This window comes from Nicotiana tabacum, chromosome 1 (assembly GCF_000715075.1).
Source record: "Nicotiana tabacum cultivar K326 chromosome 1, ASM71507v2, whole genome shotgun sequence".
In the NCBI taxonomy this organism is placed as follows: Eukaryota; Viridiplantae; Streptophyta; class Magnoliopsida; order Solanales; family Solanaceae; genus Nicotiana; species Nicotiana tabacum.
Genome location: NC_134080.1, coordinates 59,931,628 through 59,937,393, shown reverse-complemented (window position 1 = coordinate 59,937,393; position 5,766 = coordinate 59,931,628).

Genomic DNA, 5,766 nt, shown 5'->3' with positions numbered 1-5,766 from the left:
CAGAGCAACTTCCTTTCTTCTATAAATAGAAGAGATTTCAGTTCATTATGTACATAAGTTTGAATTCGAATAATATATCAGTTTCTCTCTATACTTGTCTTTACTTTATAGTCTTTATTTTATAACAGTAATTTCATTCTCCAAATGTTTTTAACGAAATGGTATTAAAGGAAAAAAGATATTTCAATAGTATACCCAAACGAATCATTCGACACCTGCAATCTTGAGGTTGCGAGTCAAGTCACCAAGGGAGCAAAGTGGAAAGCTCTTGGGAGGGAGAGAAAAGAAACTGGTCATCACGTGAAGTTGAGAGCTAGCTCACTTGACAAGTTTCCAGTGTTCCACAGCTGAGGTGGAGGGTTCTTTTTTGTTATTATTATTTATAGTGCTACTATCCTTTGCATGAAATACAATAAAATATGTAAATACACTTCAGTCAGAAATGGTGCCTCATATCCAGTCATGATTTTGTAGCTTCACTGGTAAATACACTTCAGTTAGAAACTTCATTCCATGATAAGTACTCAGACTTTGAAGCTCGGTTTTCTTCTTCTTGATCGTCATACTATCCAACTCTCGAACCCAAATAGTATTTTCCAGAACATGGGGCTGATCCAACGAAGCTTTTATTAAAGCTACGTCACAAAAGATCTATCTGGTACCTTAAATTTGTCCAAGTCACTGGGCCTAAATCCCAACCATTTTAAATTGGAGTAACTAAATTCAAGCTATCGTAGCTCATGGACATTGAGCCATACCTAGAAACATTAAATATCTTTAACCCACCGAGATCATAGTCCATTAATTCAAGGACAAGCAAATTTAGTTCAACTGATATCTTTCTCAAAAAGAGCATTGTAGGGACGTCAGATTTTTCTTTCCTACACACAATAATATAAAGAAATCTCCTATGAAATTTTTCTTCACCCAAGCGCATGAACGTGGCATCATTCTCAACTAATAAAATAAAGTTTACTTTTTGGTCTATCTCCATGCCGGTCCTCATAATGCCAACTTTATGTATGAAATAGACAATTTTTATAAAACCTATACTCAATCAGGGAAAATACGTAACAAGAAAAAAAATTAAATTTAAAATATTCGAGCATCAACTTCTCTGTTCTTAAAAACAAAACCTTTCAAATAAATAAAATTAAAATAAATTACTCAACGGCAGGTACTCATTTTTGGTTAGGGGAGTTATTTAACAATACATCCCAAAATTCTCCTTTTGTTATATATATATTCGCAATTTTTTCAAAATAATTTGCAATAAACAATTATTATTCATTGATAATCTAAACATAACTCATCGTATATTCTATATTCAAACTCGCTTGTAAATCGAATAATAAAATAAATCGATACCACTTGATTAAAATTTGGCATTCGTCACTAAAATTATTTACTTATGATTATAATTATTTAATAAAATCAAAGCTAGAGAAAAAGTAACTTGACAATCTAACAGAACTCAATTTGAGAGATGGCTACATAAGTCATAACCATGAATAATACGTAGATAATTCCTTGTAAATTAGATTGTGCCGCATGAGACGGGAGGAAAAATAGAAAAAGGGAAGAAAAAGAAAAAGACAAAGAAAAAGAAGATTATTTGGCCAAGGGCACGTGGAAGCACGAAAAAAAATATTGACAGTGTGTTGGGCTGCAGCGTGAGGCAACAGATACCAGGCTAGGGCCCGCAATAGCGACAGAAAATGCTTGTTCGGAGCCCATTAGTGAGGCTCATTGGCCCAGGCGGCGAGGTGGATGTAAGCCCTATTCGATTGCTGCCGCTTTTACAGTTTATGAATAGAGAAATTATACCTTTTTATTTATATATGGTAAAACTATAAAATACTACTCTAAAGGAATATTAGGTGGCGGGACATTTTACATATTTTTCAATTTCGATGAATTTTTGTTCAATTTGTGAGTGACAACATATTCAATTTTTCACTAGCGATTGGAGATATGCACTGGGTCCTAATACCTGGAATCTACCTATCACGACCTAATTCCTTTGTAGGCCGTGATGTCGCTCAATATCATTGTTAGGCAAGTCAACACCGATCAAACTAGTAGTTTTTCCATTTTTAAATAAATTACTAAGTGGATAACATATCCTCTTTTGTTTAAAGATTTAGAAATTTGCAAATATAAAATAATTAAACAAAAGCAAATGAGTGCAAATCGTAATTATGAAAACAAATCCAAAATCATAAGTCTACCAGTATGTATGGCAAGATATGGTGTCACAAGTATGTGGTAATTCTAGTAGAATATACAAAAGAATACTAATCTACTATCTAAAAGAAAATAGACAGAAAATATAACATAAGGAAGATTACAGCTGCTGCAGAACGACTCAGAAGGCAGCTCACCGTGAAGTCTCGAGATGGGGATCAAATCTGAGCGCCGGACTGGTAACCAGATGCACCTGCCTTTGACCCTGTACAATTAAGTACAGAAGTGTAGCGTGAGTATATAAATAATATGTACCCAGTAAATATCTAGTCTAACTTCGAAGAAGTAGTGACAAGGGGTCGACTCCGACACTTACTAAAGGTCAATAATATGATAATATAAAATTTTGATTTAAGCATGTTATATAGAGATAATGATAAAATTCAGAATAAGAAATAACTGAACAATCCTTTTACCACATTAAAGAACCAGTTCACTTCCTTCATTTAAAGCTAATAACTTCTCAATTCAAGTGAAAGAATACCATATATCAAGAGGGACTACCAATTATATTATCACACACGAAGTTCGCTGAGGACGTACGACCCGGTCCAACATAAATATAAACTGTGTACTGCCGAGGGTCGAACGACACGAACCATAGATGCATTTATTAACCTGCCGAGGCGAACGACCCACTCCCATGAGAGTAGTGGAAAGAGTCATCCCGCTCGCAAAATATACGTGCGACGCAGTTAAATATACATTTATCAATAAATCATAATCTTTCACGATTCTTTTCAAAATAAGAAAATTCAACTTGAAGCTTTTGAAATATTAAAATCCTCAACCTAGTTCCGTTCGATATAATTAACAAACATAATCAAATAACGGTATCCACAAATCATGGTGTAGGACTAAAACTACCCGGACATAAACATGAATAGAAGCTACGTACGGACTTTCGTCACTTCGTGCGTACGTACCCCCCCCACATATAATAACACATATTAATTAAGTTCACCTATAAGGTAATTCCCTCTTACAAGGTTAGAAAAGGAACTTACCTCGTTTCAAATCCTACTTCCCAATTCAAGAATACGCTCAAACCTCCAAATTTAACGCCAAACGACTCGAAACTAGTCAAATATTATATAAATAAATCAATGTATGCTCAAAAGTTCATATCCCAACTATTAAAATGGTTACCCAACTCTAAATGCAAGATTCCTAAAATTCACCCCCAGACACACTTGCCCGGATTTCGAAAATTTTCCAAGAAAGTTGTTACCCATAACCATAGGAACACAAATATATTATTTTCACCAAGTTCCATAATTATTTTCGTGGTAAAATCTCATTTTTATCAAAACCTAGGTTTTTCATCTAACCCATGATTCCGAAAAATTTTCATGTTAAAATCCACCCATAATCTATGTATTAAGCTCACATTAGGTAGAAATTACTTACCTCATAAAGCTAGGTCGAAATCCCCCCCTTAAAAGCTCTCAAATCGCCCAAGAGTGCAATAAATGACTCCAAAAATGACTAAATCCCGTTTTTAAAAGATGATTCTGCCAGGGGTCCTTATACTCGACCGCGACCAAGCCCTTGCGATTGCGATGGCTAAATTAGAGGAGCCCAGAAAAAGGCTCTACGTGATCGCAAGAAGACCAGCGCGAACGCGAAGAACTGGGTCGCCTAATCATCGCGAACGCGAGGCCCAGAACGCGAATGCGTAAGGAAATCGGGTGGCCCGGGCCCAGGCCCAAGCGTCTACGCGAATGCGACCTTCGCAACGTGAATGTGAAGGCCAAATGGTCCAGGTCTCCGCGAACGCGGCCCTGCTTATGTGAACACGAAGGGAAAAAAACTCAGTCCCCTAAATCCTTCATCGCGAACACGAGGGTCCACCCACATTTGCGATGAAGGAAACCAGAAGCAGAAATCTGGTGTTTTCAACTTAGCTTCGGGTGGTCCGAAACGCACCTGAGCCCCTAGAGACCCTATCCAACCACAGAAGCAAGTTTGTAATCATAATACGGACCTGCTCGAACTCTCGAAACGTGTAAAACAGCAACGAAACCAAGAATCATACCCCAAAACCAAATTGAATCAAACTTTGAACTTCAAGTTTTCCAAATTGCTCCAAATGCGTCGAATCATGCTTAGACTACTTGGAATGACACCAAATTTTGCGTGCAAGTCCTAAATCACCATACAGAACTATTCCCGATCTCGAAATTCCATCCGGACCTCGATATCACCAAAACCCGCTCCAAACCAAATTTAAAGAACTTCTAAAACCTTCAAAGAACCAACTTTCACTATTAGGTGCCGAAATGCTCCCGGGTCATCTAAAACCCGATCCAAACATATGCACAAGTCCAAAATCATCATACGATCCTATTGGAACTTAAAATCTTGATTCTGAGGTTGTTTACTCAAAATGTTGATTGAAGTCAAACTTGACCTTTTAAGACAACCTTAAGGAACCAAGTGTTCTAATTTCAACCCGAACCCTTCCAAATTCCGAGCTAACCATATTCGCAAGTCACAAAACAGTAAAAGCACGTATGAGAAGTCGTATTTAAGGGAACAGAGTTCTAGAAAGCAAAATGACCGGTCGTGTCATTACATTCTCCACCTCTTAAACCAATGTTCGTCCTCAAACGGATTTAGATTCATATCTGGAGTGCTGAATAAGTGTTGATATCTGCTCTGCATGTCCTCCTCGAACTCCCAGGTCTCCTCCTCGACTGGTTGGCCCCTCCACTAAACCTTTACCGCAGAAATCCTCTTGGATCTTAACTGGTGATCCTGTCTAGCAACAATGGCAGCTAGCTCCTCCTCATAACTCTGGCTCTAATCTAATTGGATAGTGCTGAAGTCTAACACATGCGACAAGTTGGCATGATACCTCCGAAGCATAGACACGTGAAAAATCGGATGAGCTTCTGATAGGCTCGGAGGTAAAGCAAGCTCATAAACAACCTCCCCAACTCGCCTCAGCACCTCAAATGGGCTTATAAACCTTGGGCTCAGCTTGCTCTTCTTCCCGAATCTCATAATACCCTCAATCAGTGTAACTTTAAAGAGAACCTTCTCGCCTACCATAAATGATATATCTCGCGCCTTCTGATCTGTGTAACTCTTCTGTCTGGACTGTGCTGTGAGAAGTCGCTCATGAATCAACTTTACCTTTTCCAACGCATCCTTCACCAAATCAGCACCATATAACTTAGCCTCGCGGGCACAAACCACCCGATGGGAGAACAACATCGCCGACCATATAAAGCCTCAAATTGAGCCATCTCGATGCTAGATTGATAACTATTGTTGTAAGCAAACTCGACCAAAGGTAAGAATCGATCCCATTGCCCTCCAAAGTCAATCACACATGCTTTGAACATGTCCTCCAGAATCTGAACTGTCCGCTCCGACTGCCCGTCGGTTTGTAGGTGGAATGATGTGCTGAGCTCTACATAGGTCCCCAACTCACGCTGTATGGCTCTCTAGAAATGTGAAGTTGTCACGACCCAAATCGATGGGCCGCGATGGGCACACGGTACCTTACTC